The 15,528-nt window shown below is 38.2% G+C and overlaps 1 pseudogene; it reads right to left on the bottom strand.

Annotated features, from left to right (window-relative positions):
• Positions 1-962: 962 nt before the first annotated feature.
• Positions 963-15,080, bottom strand: LOC109676625 (Y-box-binding protein 1 pseudogene; annotated as a pseudogene).
• Between the last annotated feature and the right edge of the window lie 448 nt (positions 15,081-15,528).

The following is a 15,528-nucleotide window of genomic DNA, read 5'->3' as shown; positions in this document are numbered from 1 at the left end:
TAGGAATTGTACTTTTTCTTCTAGCTCTTGTGTAGGTAGCATTTCATCTACTCAATTTTGCTATGAGCTAGATTATGTTCATATTTATGGTAAGCTACTTGAAAGCCAAAATAGAGCAACTCCCTGCAGGGAGACAGACCTATAGCCATATGCTAAGACTGGTAAGTGGAGACAGTGACCAAGATGTGATGTTAGAAAACAGATAGAAACAAATGAGGAAGTAACAACAATGTACACAAAATGTGGACATCCTAAGGAATTTTCTGACAGATAATAAAAAAGTTAAGCACAAATTATTTTATAATATACAATATTGCAAAGCTATAAGTTGCTTACAATATTTAAAATCTTCCAGTATTATATGATTGTTTTGATTAAAATGTATATTATAGGTTGGAAAAATGTAGTACCTAGGTCTTACAGAAGTGAGAGTAAGAAGGATATGAGAAGAGGCTGGGGGAACATGGAGTGGTGGGGCAAGTTTGGTTAATGAGCACTATGTTGTAGTAGTTTGAAGTAAGAAGTTTTGGTTGCTTTTGTACAGTAGAGTGATGACTATAAGAAACTTTTTTTGCAATTATTTAAAACCTTTGTTAATAGGTGCTTGCAGTTTGTTGACTTTTTTGAAAAAATCAAGTTGCAAACTTTTATTACAAATTAAAAATGAAGTTCTTAAAAATCTCAGCTTGACTAGATATGAAACAATTTAAAATCTTTTAAATGTGAATTGAGAAAAACCAGGTTTTTAAAACACATGTTTATCATTACTAAAACGAGACATCTTTGGGTAAAAATAATAAAAACCCCATAGTGCATAGATAACGCACATAATTCTAGTTACCTGGTCAACAAGCAAAAGTCTTCATCTCCAATTTTTGTCCATTTCTTATTCCTGGAATTTCATATCATTTCTTCTTGTTTCATGACTAACCCAGATGATGGTACCGATGGTAAACCTGCATTTACTCAGCCCTGCCCTGCTCAGCCTAAGGAGCAGAGGAAGTCTCAGCTGGTGGATCAGCTGCTTTTGTCTCTTTGCTGTCTTGTGGTTTAGAGTTTTCTGGGAGTCTGCTTCAGTAATTGAAGTCACAGCATTACCGACATTGAGGTGGTTGCTGACTTTGGCCATTATCTCCTTGATTTTCCTTTACCTCTTTGTTGCCATCCTCTCTAGGCTATCTTTGGCGGAGAGGGCCCCTGCAGAATTGTGGTGTATAACCCCATACATATTCTGTCTCACTGGTCTACCTTGTTCTCCTGCACCTTTGTTGTCAGCACCCTCCATCACTTCTTGCAAAGGAGGGTTGGAATACTGTGGTGGATGCCTTAAGGGTCTCCACATACTGTAAGGTAGAAACCTTTGCCTGCGGTAGGGCCAGTGTTGTTGTGTCTGGCCTTTGGAAGTGCTGTCTGATCCCTCATTATTTTCCCCACTCTCACTGTTTTGGTAATTCTGCTGGTAAGCATAGAGGACCCCTAAGTCTGCTGCATATTTACTGCCTTGAACTGGAACTCCACCAGAGCCTGTAATGTTTGCTGCCTCCACAACATCAAATTCCACAATCTCTCCATCTCCTACACTTGGAAGGTAGTTCCTGGGCTTATTCTTTACGGCAGTCTGGTATACAAATATATCTTCCTTGGTGTCATTCTTGTAGATGAAGCCATATATGTTTCTTATATTAAATCATTCTACTGTTCTCAAAACCTTCATTGCAATAAGTTTCTTATCCCCTCCTGCAGGTGCTGCTGCTCCTTGCACCCCTGTCCATGGTGCCACAGTTGGTGTTGGCAGTGCTGAGAGCAGTGGTGGCAAGGAACGGGGGAAGGGAGTGGGGGAGGCGAGGGCAGCTGGCAGCTTCTGGGCCTAAGACTAGGTGGTCTTGGTTGCAGTGATGGTGACTGGAGTTGCGTACAGCAGCTGCAGCTACTCCTGGGGTGTGATGGTAACAGGTCAGAGGCAGTGCTCCCGGAGCTCTCCCTGGGATCTGCTCTCTACTCCTCCTACTGATCTAACTGTATTCTTTTGTTATTGAAATAAAAAAAGCAACAAGAAAGGATTTGTACATATTCACTATAAATGATAAATGATTAAACAGTCAAGGTTAGCCTGATTTTAGTATTGCCAATGCATACATGTATCAAATCATCATGTTTCTTCATAAATATCCACAATTTTTCTTGCATCAGATAAATAAGAATAAAAGAAGAGAAGAATGCAAAATAGATGACCTTGTTACTAGTCCCCAAGTAACTAGCTATTGTCTACCCTGGGGATCAACTCCTTTCCCATGTAATCTCTAATTAAACTTAGCCATTCTGTCAACTGAACAAGTAGCTTGGTACAACAACAAAAATCTGCTTAGGGATGTGGGCTAGATTCCAGTGATAGAAGGCATGTCCCTAGCACCAATCCCTAATCTTACACAAAAGCAATAATAACAGCAAACAAAAAATTTGTTCGGCTATCCTGTATTTTCTTTTTATAAATTCTTAGCCCCTGTTTCTTTTAGTAATCATTTTAAAGGTAGAAACCTTGAAAACATCAGAAATGGTAATAACTAATACTTATGATATAAATTGAAATTGAAATTGAAATTATCCTTTTAAAAGAAAGTTTTTCTTTTTCTTTTTTTTTTGGCAGGACTGGAGTTTGAACTCAGGGCCTCATGCTTGCTAGGGAGATGGTATACCACATTGAGACATACCCTAGCCCTGCATTTATTTTCATGTTGCTGAAAATTGAGGTATCAAGTACTAGGGCTGTTTGGGCATTTCTGTGAACTTCAACATGAGTCTTCCTTGTCCATATCCACATATGCCAGGCACATGCCAGCATCCACAAGAATATGGATGAGGGGACAGAATAGTGGACAGGAGCTCTCATCTATTTCCTGTTTTTTAGGAATACAAACTGGAAATATTTTCCAGACACAACTCCTCATGTAATGTAGTCACAAGAGCATACCAAGCTGGAAGCAATGCTACAAAATATTATTTCCAGTTGAAATATCATAGTGGCACTATTTTTATCATCCATAGCCCATAGTTGTCAAAATCTGAAATTCCAATTAGTGACAGTATCAAGAGCACAGTTAAAGAACAGTTCAGGTTAATGGTGGCCTTTCTCACATTCACATGGACAAACACAAGTAGACACATGCTCCCAAAATACAACAGATGAGAATATTTGGTCTGGATTTGGAAGAAAAAAATATAAATATATACATTAAAAGATTAAGGAATTGATAGAGAGAAAAACATATTTTAGAAATGTCATGCTGGCACATTAAAAACTATAAAAGGTTATACATTTTTGATCAATGGTGGGATAATTCCTTTTGTCATTTATGGGTAAAAAAAATAAGAATAACAATATTTCATTTCATTTTTTTTAACAGGATCAGAGAACAGAAGGGAAGAACAGGTCCTGCCTGGAGGTGATGGCACCAGCGGAAGTGGGGAGGAAGTGGGGAAAGGGTGTAGGAGAGTGAATATGGTACAAAGACTGTGTACACATGTATGTAAGTGGAAAGACGAGACCTGTTGAAACTATTCCAGGAATGGGTGAGGGGAGAATAAAGAATGGTGGAGGGGGTGATTTCAAGTATGGTATATTTGATATATTGCAAGAACTTTTGCACACTTACATTGTACCCCAGCATAATAAAACAATAATTTTAAAAAATAATAATCTGTGGATATTAATGTGGTGACTAGAATACAACTTTTCAAAACTTTGGAATAAACTTGTTTATGTAACATTCCCTGCATAAAGATTGTTTTAAAAACAATTCTTTCTGCTGTAAATGCAGAATATGTTAAAAATACATACTAGTGCAAAAAAAGATGCTAAAAATTTATCTAAAATGCTGCCTATCTGTGGACAGCAGAGTACAAAAGCACAGCTGTATCAAATAAACTGCGGGCTTCAGTTGGCACAGCCCCAGATGCAGAAGTGGGCAAGAGCCAGTACAGCTGTTTTTCCTAATATGTTTATATTCAGAGAGAAGTGCTCACAGGTCCCTCCTGTTCCTGAGAATTACAATGTCATTCCCCTCCCCTGAGAGCTGCTGCTCCACATTGTTTTGCCAATGTATATAATAAACTTGGTGGAGGTGGAGCTGGTTGTTGTGCATCTCTATCCACACTCCCAGCCTACCTGGCCCCAGCTTTGTGCATGTTTAGTCTTCTGTCTTTTGTCTTTTTCTGCATCTCCCATCATCCCCAGTTAGGTTTCTAGGACAAGCTCATGTGGGACACAAGAGGTGGCTCTTGAGCAGGGACATGAGAGAGAGGTGACACCTGGATGGGTACCTAACTATGGGGGAACTTGAAGCCTGAGATAAGGAGACACTCTCTGAGAATTACTTGCATAAGATATAATAGAAAAGAAGGTGAGGAGGAGAGTGAATTGAATACAATCAGGTATAAAAACATGGGACTGGGTGAGTCTAAGGGTTGAGAGTGCTATATACAGGCTTTAAAGCCATGCCAAAGATTAGGGGAAGCAGAGTCAGGTTGCTTCAGCTTATGCAGTTTTTAGATTTTGTACAGGATACTTGCCCATGCTTCCCTGATGAGAGCACTGTAAATTTAGAAACATGGAACAAGGTAGAATATGGGCTGAGGGTGCGTTATATGGGTGAGGGGTTGGAATGCATGCCCATTTTTATTTTTGATTTGTGGTCTATGACTAAAGATTGTTTGGATCTACTCCCTTACGTAAAGAAAGATTTTACTTCTCGGTATTTGAGCAGGGATGTGGGACTCACCCTTTATAATCAGTGAGGCAGTATTCCTTGAAGGAACAAAACGCTGCAGGCAGCAGAGCCAGTGAACCATCAGCCCCACCTTATGAGGATAAGTTTTCACATAAAATTAAAATTCAGTCCAAAGATGGTATGGATTCAGATTTAGTGTCACATGAAGAAGGTCAGGAAGACATTCCAGCTCATCAAGCACTGAGAACCATGCATTTGGGGTTCCTACCACAGGTCAAGAGATTTCCCACTCTTGCTAAGAGTCCCCTGCAGGCTGCCTTGCAGGCAGCTTGCAGTCAAGGAGAAGATACAGCTGGTTTTAAATTTTACCCTGTGCTTGAGAGACTGGACCCTAATGACCCTGCCATGCAACAGATATTTTATGAAATCTTTAAAGGACGTGAAACAAGCCTGTACAATGTATGGCTTTACAATGCCAGGCTATTACAGAGTGTGGTAGGAGATACTGCTATGCCATGATGACTGATCAGGGCTGTCTAATGCATGCCTCTCTCCAGGTGATTACTTGCTGTTGGAAACAGGCTTTATTGAGTTATGTTAGGAAAAGGCAAACTGTAATTTATCCCATGAACTCCATATCAATGCAGATATACTCATGGGAAGAGGACCTTTTGAAGGCATAATCAATTAGAGTGTCTCCCTCAAGTTTATCAGCAGATTGCCGTCACAGGCACAAGAACATGGTGAGAACTACCCATGAGAGGAGAAAAGACTTTGGAATTAACTAGCATTCTCCAAGGTCCTGATGAGCCACATCAAGTGTTTGTGGCACACTTGCTGCGGAAGTCAGGATAGTGGCGGATGCTGAAGCTGGAAACATACTGGTAAGACAGCTGGCCTTTGAGAATGCTAATAAGGCCTGTAAAGCAGCCCTTCAGCCATATAGACAAAGAGCTACTCTGCAGGAAATTATTAGAATTTCTGTAGACTTCGGGTCAAGTCACATCCAGGGTATAGCTTTAGCTGCTGCCTTAAAGGAATTGTTCTGCCCAGGGGGAAGAAAAAAAGGAGCATGGTTTTCCTGTGGAAAAGAAGGACATTATGCTAGGGAGTGTCTTAATAAGCCCTGACCACAGCTAGGTATCATGGGGCCTATCACCAGGCCACCGACCGGTGCCAATGGGCCCAGGGCTGGACCTCCTGGGATATGCCCTTAGTGTCAGAGGGGAAAACATTAGGTAAATGAATGTCACACCAAAACAAATATAGATGGGCAACCTCTTATAGGACAGATAAACTTCCTACGGGTTCAACCCCAGCCCCATCAAACAGTGTGGGCAATTACTATGCAGGCTCCTTACCAATACTCACTGTTGGAAACCTCATTCATGCCCCCAGGAAGCACAGGATTGGACCTCAGTCCCACGTCCTGATACGCATTAACATCTGATTTGGGAGTGCAAATTATCCTTAGGGGTCTATTGTTCTCTACTCCTGGTTACAGAGGGTTTAATATTAGGGACAAGTAGCACAACCATAAGTGAATTGCAGGTTTATCCAGCTGTGGTTAATGAAGACTATATTGGGGAAATTAAGGCAATGACCCAGGTACCAGGTGCCTTTTATAGCAGTATTCCCAGAGGTAAAAATAGCTCAGTTGGTTAATCTCCCAAATGTGAAGAAAGGGAAGGTGTTAACTCATACCCCATGGAGAGATGGAGGATTCCCTTCTTCTGATCATGCCTACTGGGTACAACAAGTAACAAAAGGTAGGCTGGAAATGACTTTGTTCTTAAATGAAAAACTTTTCTGGGGGACTTTTGGATACTGGTTCTGATGTTTCTATAATTGCTGGTAGACATTGGCCAAAACATTGGACTTGCCAACCTCTGCTGCCTATCTGCCCCCTGAAGAGTGCTCAAAAAATCTATTGGAATGATGAAGAGGGACACTCAGGGGTTTTTGCTCCTTATGTCCTAGACAACCTTCTGGTCAATCTGTGGGGAAGAGATGTATTAGAAGGTGTGGGAGTTATAGTCTGCAGTCCTAATATTGTGGTCTCTCACCAAATGTTTCAACAAGCCTATAATGCCTTTAGGGGATTGGGAAAATATCAACAAGGCAAATTTCATCCTGTACAGCCTTTAGAGAATCTAGGAAGGATGGAGCTAGGATATCAGGCCGTGCAGCATTTTCACTAGGGGCTGTGGTCCAACAAATTAAACATTTCCTTTTCAAACATGCATCCCAGATCACTTGGCTCTCAACAGATCCAATCTGAGTGAACAAGTGGCCCTTGACGGGAGGAATTGGCTGCAACCCCAGCTCTTGTAGAGGAACAATTAAAGGCAGGGCATACTGAGCCTACCCATAATGTTTGGAATACACCAATTTTTGTGATTAAAAAAAAAGTCAGCAAGAAGAGGCTTTTACATCATTTAAGAGCTGAGTAATGTAGCCAATGAGAGCACTCCAGTCTTTCCCTCACCCACAGCTGTTCCATTGATTATTGTCTATGCATTCTTAATCTTAAAGGTGCTTTTTCTGCCATTCCTCTCCATCCAAAAGACAGAGAAAAAGTTGCTTTCACTTTATCATCACCAAATCATCAGGGCCTGGGTGCTGATTTCATTGGACAGTGCTGCCCCAAGGCATGGCTAACAGTCCCACTATGTGTCAGTTATTTATTGATGCAGCAATAGAACCCACATGCAGTAAGTATCCAAAAACTTATGGCCTTTATTACATGGACAATATTCTGTTAACTCATCACAGTAAGTCTAATCTTTTCTTTCAGTTGCATAGTCTGGTGCAAAATAAACTTTATCTTTGTTTTGTGAGCCATTTGTGCTCACATTCTAATCTTCCCAGTCCACTCACTGATGGTAAATGCCCAGGAAGATAATCTAGCTTCCGGGCTTGCTTTGGGCTTGAGCACACAAACTGCTGCACCTGTAGAAGCTGCCTGGTTAAATCATGCTTTGTCCCATCAAAAAGCTTCAGCCTTGCATAGGCAATTTCACCTTATGAGGGAGCAGACTAGACAAATCCTTAAATCATGTCAACAGTGTGCCATAAGTGCCTGAGAAGGTTAACCCCTGGGGCCTTCGGCCTGGAATCTTGTGGCAGATGGATGTCACTAATGTTCCACCCTTTGGCCAGCAGTACTATGTTTATGTATCAGTGGAAACTTATTCAGGTTATATCTATGCCTCTGTGCATGCTGGTGAGGCTACTTAAGCATCAGTCATTGTTTGGCTGCCTTCACTGCCATAGGTAAACCCCAACAGCTCAAAATCAACAATGACCCTACATAAACTTCAACTGCTTTTCAGCATTTCTGTGAGGCCTATCATATACATCAAACCACTGGTATTCCTTATAATCCACAAGTGCAGGCCATAGTGGAACATGCACATTCCTCTATCAAAACACAATTAAAAAAATTAAAAGGGGAAATGAGATACTTCCCCCAGCTAGCCAAATGTATAATGATTTATACACCCTTTTGAATTGCCCAGCACAGAGTTTAACACATGCTGAGAAGCATTGACACCTGCAGGAGCTGACTGTCAGGCCTCAGGTACTTTGGAAAAATGTGTTGACTGGCAAATGACACAGTCCTAGTCCTGTCCTCATGTGGGGTCAAGGGCATGCTTGTGCTTTTCCTGAAGGTGCAGAACACCCAGTGTGGGGTCATCATGGCTTGTCAAGCATCATGGATCCCCTGGTCCCAAAGATGAGGGTGAGACTGAAAGACTTGCCCTGGGAAAGGGAACCACTGAGGCTGACTCCTCCACCTAGCAGAGGGCAATCAAGGTAATGGCCACTGGCAAGACAAATGTGGGACAGTGAGTCCCCCCACCTGGGATCAAATCAAACAACTGATGGACATGGCAATGATGGTAACCAGTATCCTGGGGATGGCTTGTAATCCAGCAGTCACATTGCTGGTGGCATTGGTAATAATCACAATATAGGTGGGTGTTGTCCAGCGCTATTCATGCTGGATTTTCATGCCCAGCCCATCATTGGCAGGTAAGCTTATCTTATGGGCACATGAGGACAAAGCAAACGATACTGTGGACTTATGGCTATTAAGGCAACAAATATTGGCCATGCAAAAGGTTTATGATAATGTTGTTTCTCCAGCTACAATTACAAAAACTATCCTGGATGAATTCAAGGGTTTTAATCCATTTAACTTACTAAAGCACTCCTTCTGGTATTCACCTATTTTCTTGCTTTTTTAGTTGGATGCTGCATGGTGCAAAGACAACTCCTTGGATTGGGGACAGGTTCATCAGCAGCATTTAAGAAGTTAAAAAAGAAGGAGGCGTGGAGAGTGGAGTACATAAGCACAGCTGTATCAAATAAACTGCAGGCTTGAGTTGACACACCCCCAGCCACAGAAGTGGGCAAGATGCAGTACAACTGTTTTTCCTAAGATGTTTACATTCAGAAAGAAGCAGTCATAGGTTCCTCCTGTTCCCGAGAATTGCAATGTCATGCCCCTTCCCTGATAACTGCTGTTCCACCTCATTTTGCCACTGTATATACTAAACTCACTGGAGGTGGAGCTGGTTGTTATCATTTCCATCTGAGTGCCCCGCCTACCTGGCCCCAGCTTTGTGAGTGTTTGGTGGTCTCGTCTGTTGTCTTTTTCTGCATCTCCAGTCCATCTACAGTTATATTACTGTATTTGTTTCTAGTTTCTGTGTTTCTAGAATTTGGCTACCTTAAATAAATGACTGCTATAAATAAATGACTTAGAGATACTTCATATAGAAAATGGTATTATTCTATTCTTCTTATGTATGTCAACTTTCAATATTATACTAGATTAACACAACAGTTGAATTTCCTTCAATCAATATTATTTTTTTTCTTTAAAGGCAACAATGTAAATACTTAAAATTTCTAATTGAACTCAACAATGAATGTACATGCTCACCATCCCCCCAAAAATGCATTGTGACAATTAAGAAATTTTTATCAACAGCCAAAATCTTACTATAATCATAATTTCTAGAGATAATCATGTTTCTTTTGTATGCTACAAGATTTCTAAACGAAAGGAATAAAATTTTAATTCATTCAGTATTTGAAATAGTGTATATTTATTTTGTGTAAAATACAATATTTCAAAATAATTTAAAACTATACACAATGCTTATGCTATTGATGCTTTTAAAATGAAATTGTAGATGAAAAAATTTAAAATATTTAAACAATATGCATGTATACATATTTGTGACACTTTATATCATAAATCTGATTTTCTATACATATTATTCAAATCTTCCTTGACAAATGCTTGAATTGAACTTGGGAGTCTAAACATTAGGTTGAAATTCTTACCAAAAGCTCTATGTATTTATATATCTCATCATAACCTGCTTTATCTTTCTTATATTCTCTCATGATCTTAAATGTTATTAACAGTCTCAATAAATAGATGTTAATGCTTTTATCTAGAATGTCACTTATTTTTGGTTTAATTTCAAAGACCATGTTTCAACAAATATCTGATTACAGTGCAATGAAATGAATCACTTTAAAAATAACCTGTATAATCACAGATTAGTAAAGTGTTTTATTAAAGCATCATTTGCCATTTACAAAATTAATGATTCACATAATTTTAGCATTTTAGCCAAACTTAGAAATCATGTTAGTCTTTCTCTTTTGTTTTTGTAGTACTGGGGTTTGAACAAAGGGCTTACACCTTGAGCCACTCCACCAGCCTTTTCATTTTTCTAAGATAGGGTCTCCTGAATTATTTGCCCACCTTGGCTTTGAACCATGATCCTCCTGATCTCTGCCTCCTGAGTAGCTAGGATTACAGGCATGAACCACTGGAATCTGGCCAGTCTCATTTTTAACTAAGGTGAAATTTCAACCACGGTGATTAAAGTTTGAAGAAGGCATAATAGTAGTGTTTCATTTTTTCAGCAGAACAATTGAACTCTGTTTATCTCAGTGTGAAGAGAAAGTGCTATGGTGGGTTGCTACTTTGTATTGAAAGTAAATAGAAAATTATTAAAAATATTTGCTACTTAAATTATGCCACCCAGTACCTTGGTGATCCTTCCATATTAGCCACACACTATATAATATTTGATCATACGTGAGCTAGACATCACACTTATAAATGTGGTTGGTATGTCTTCACTAAATACTTAATGTGGAATGATGTTTCAGAATAAGTACAATAGTCATCTGCAACATGAGTATGTTCTGGTTCATTGTCACTTTACTTAATGTAATTAACACTGTTCATGGAAAATTTGAGGGCAAAAAAACCTCAACCTGTGTTTTCATGTACCACTTTATGCAGCAAGTGCACCAGACGGAAAACTCACTACCTAACTCATTGGTACTGATCCTTAACCATCTGGCCTCAAGAAAATAATGAATTTGTATTACCACAGAACTTTTTGACCATTATTCACTTCCTTTGTGTATATTTGTAAGATGGGGATCTGCCCTTAGACACCTGATTTATTTCCCTACTCGCTCTTCCCTAAAGTGTTTCCATACTTTCAGGAGTGCTAAATTCCCTGTTTATGTTATGTCCAGTCTGGTGTCAGCTTTAACTTCTTTCTTTTGTTTAAATTAAGACAGTGTTTAATTTCATTGTGTAAGCATCACCACTATGTGATTGTGGCATATTTTCATTACCCAAAAAATAAACCTTTTACCCATTAAGCAATTACCATCCGTTTTCCTTTTCCCAGTACCTAGCAGCCATTTATCTATTTTTTCATCTGCATTTTCCCTAGCAACTTCCATATAAATGGATCACACAATGCATAGTTTTTTCCGTGGCTTGTTTCTCTTAGATTAACATTTTTCAAGGTTCATCCATGTTGCATAGCATATCAAGGAGTTAATGCTGTGAATGGTGCTGATATCTTCAACCCTAAATACTTGGGAGGTGGAAATTGGGAAGGTCATGGTTTGAGGCCAGTCCAAGGAAAATGTAAGCAAGACCTCATCTCTATCAATAAGCCAAGTATAGTGTGCCTGTGATGGCAGCTATGCAGTTCCCATAAGTAATTGGGTCACAGTCTGATTTGAACATTATTAATTCTTTCCTAGTTCTCAAGTATTCATCTGATATCCTAATGGAATTTACTCTTTTCTGAGCTCTCATATTTGTGACTGTTTTCTCCCTCCTCTGTATGTAGGATAACTTGTCTGCTCCTGTATTGATGAATGGTTTTAATTTGTGCGTGTCGTCACTGATTTTTAAATGATAATGCAGAGTGATGTAGAATAGTCTTATTTGGTGTTTTTTTAACTCTTAATGCTTGAAAGACGTTATACCATGTTTTCTTGGACTTTAGAGTGTCTGTTAAGAGTTTTGATGTATTCCTGACACATTTTCCTACATGGTTAGTTGGCACTTTTTTCTTGGCAGCTTTCAATATATTTTCTTTGTTCTACCAAACTGGCATTTTAACTACAGAATTGGCAATTGTGGGATGGAGAGTTTCTTTTCTGTTCCATCTATTTGGGGTTCTAGATGACTCCCATACGTGGATGTCCAAATCTTTCCAAAGAATTGAGAGGTTTTCTTCTATAATTTCAGTGAATAGGTTTCTTATGCATTTAGTTTGTATCTCAGCTCCTTCTTCTACCCCATGGAGTCTTAAGATTAGTCTCTTTACCATGTACCAGAGTTCTTGAAGTTGAATTCATGCTTTTTTTTATTACTAGCTGAATGTATTAATTTTTCAATCTTGTCTTTAATATCTGACATTCTTTCTTCTGCATGGTCTTATCTGTTGGTAACACCTTTTAATTTCATTTTTGAAATTTTTAATTTTGGGGATTTCCTTTGTATTTTTTTTTCTTTTTCTTGTTCTTTTTGTTTCCCAGAATCTCAATTTCATTGGTGAACTTCTCATCCATATTAGTTTATTGCTTATCCAGGCCTTGAATTGACATTCTTAACTCAGCTGCTAGTTTAAATCTTTTTTAAATTCATTCATCATTTTTAAAATTATACTCTTGAATTTTTGTGTGGCATTTCAGTCATTTCAGTATTTCTCAATGCAGTTATTGGGGAGTTATGAACTTTTATATTTCCTTTTCTCTCCTCATTGTGATTTTTGTATCTGTTTGGATTGATGTCTTATTTGTTTGTTTGTTTATTTATTTATTTTTGAGATTTCAGTTGGAAAGTCTTCTCTTGGAGTCATAATTCCTACTGTCACACAAAGGAAAGATGGCCAACAACACTAAAAACAATTTAAAAATGCATCATGTATTCAAGTATAATGCACAGCAACTGGAAACATCAACTTCACCCTAAAAGAGACAAAAAGAAAAGGAAGTATACTTCTTTTTTTTTTCTTTTTTCTTTTATTATTCATATGTACATACAAGGCTTGGTTCATTTCTCCCCCCTGCCCCCACCCCCTCAATACCACCCACTCTGCCTCCTCCCTCTCCCCCCCTCAATACCCAGCAGAAACTATTTTGCCCTTATTTCTAATTTTGTTGTAGAGAGAGTATAAGCAATAACAGGAAGGGACAAGGGTTTTTGCTGGTTGAGATAAGGATAGCTATACAGGGCATTGACTCACATTGATTTCCTGTGCGTGGGTGTTACCTTCTAGGTTAATTCTTTTTGATCTAACCTTTTCTCTAGTACCTGTTCCCCTTTTCCTATTATTTGGAGGCTACTTAAAAAGCTAAACATTGATCTACCATTTGATCCAGCAATATCACTCTTGGGGATATACCCAAAATAGTGTGATACAGGTTACTCCAGAGGCACCTGCACACCCATGTTTATTGCGGCCCTATTCACAATAGCCAAGTTATGGAAACAGCCAAGATGCCCCACCACTGACAAATGGATTAAGAAAATGTGGTATCCATACACAATGGAATTTTATGCAGCCATGAAGAAGAACGAAATGTTATCATTTGCTGGTAAATGGATGGAATTGGAGAACATCATTCTGAGTGAGGTTAGCCTGGCCCAAAAGACCAAAAATCATATGTTCTCCCTCATATGTGGACATTAGATCATGGGCAAACACAACAAGGGGATTGGACTTTGAGCACATGATAAAAGCGAGAGCACACAAGGAAGGGGTGAGGATAGGTAAGACACCTAAAAACTAGCTAGCATTTGTTGCCCTTAATGCAGAGAAACTAAAGGAAGTATAATTCTTTAGAATGCATAAGAAGTTTAAAAAACTTTAAGTCTAAGCTATTAACAATTGAATACTTAACAATAAGGAGGAACGGAGACAGGAGAAAAGAGCAAGGAAGCAAAACATGAAAGAGTGGAATAAACATGAGGTGCAGACATAGGAAATAGTAGAACAAGGTGAGAGAGAGCAGGATAAAATAATTACAATAAGGCAAAATGGCCAAAAGTAAAAAACAAAACAAAAACCAACTAAAATAGTTTAAGAACAACACAACTTATAAACAATTAAAAAAATAGAAAAGCATCAGTCAATATTTCTTCTGAATTTGTGAAGAAGAAAGAGCAATAGAGTCTGTTTACAGGCTGAGCCCAGACATGCTTTCCCTGCTGGAATGAATCCAGGACAGTTTGCCTGTAAGCAGGAAGCCAATCTGTGAGAAAGTGGCCACCCTCAAACTGTTTCAGGTCCCTGGACAACTCTCTCTCTCTCTCTCTCTCCTCTCCTCTCTCTTTCTCCCTTCTCTTCCTCCCTCTCCCTTCTTCCCTTTCCAAATAACTGATACATTAAAAGTGAAACTTCCTTTCTAGATAACATTCTAAATAGAATTAACCTAGATTATTTGTGTAATTGCATACATCAAGATCCCCAGAGAACAGGTTATTCAATAAAATATAGGTGATAATTTTATAGGTAGTTATGTCAGAATTTTAAAATAATTTTTAGTATCTTACCTTTATTATTGTACATTTTAAAAAATGTTCTATATTTAGGGGAAAAACAACTATTATTAAAATAAGTCTACATGACAGATATATAATTATATTCAAAAATTTCAAGGATCTTTATATAGTGCTTAAAATTTTAATATCCAGATGCTATTATTGTTTTGTTCCTGCCTACTCTAGACTCTTATAGATCAGAGGGTATACACATAATATAAGTTATTTTTGTCAAAGTTAGCTATGGCTTAGAATTCAATGTGCTAAAAAAATTCAACTTTTTTAATCTAATGACAGGTAAATACCCAAGACATACATTTTTATTCACAAGTGATCACATATGATCACTTGTGAATAAAAATGATGTAAGCTCTCATAGATAGAGAACTTACAAAATGACCCATATTTCCTTTGGTCTGGATACTATCTGAAGGCTTGATGGCGCAAACACCAAATTTCATGCTCACATAGTTGGGGCAGAAATCAGTTCTTTTAGAACTCTTATAATGTGAATCTTCCTTTCTATTAATTTTGGAAGATGCTTCGTTTCCTTGAAAATGAGTCAATTTATAATATTTTTCACTTCAGGATCAGCGTTCTTTATGTAATTAAGTCATGAATGGTAAATAGTAAGTTTGGTATAATGTAAGTTGCATATGAAGGTCTTGTTTCACAAATGAAAAGAGTGCAAAATCAGTGATACATTAAAATTTTTAATTATTTGTTATGATTTCACTGAACAGTAAACTTATTTGATATGTGAAAGTGTAATACAAAGATACAAAAATGCATATAATGTCCTTTTTCATTTTCATCTCCATTCCTATCAATTGGTAGCAAAATTGATGTTTTTAGCATGATTTCTATCTGTCTACATGAACATAAAATTTAACTCCACAATAAAGAAAC

Source organism: Castor canadensis, chromosome 1 (assembly GCF_047511655.1).
Source record: "Castor canadensis chromosome 1, mCasCan1.hap1v2, whole genome shotgun sequence".
NCBI classification, from domain to species: Eukaryota; Metazoa; Chordata; class Mammalia; order Rodentia; family Castoridae; genus Castor; species Castor canadensis.
The sequence above is the reverse complement of the archived record's forward strand: the minus strand, read 5'-3'. Positions and strand labels throughout refer to the sequence as shown.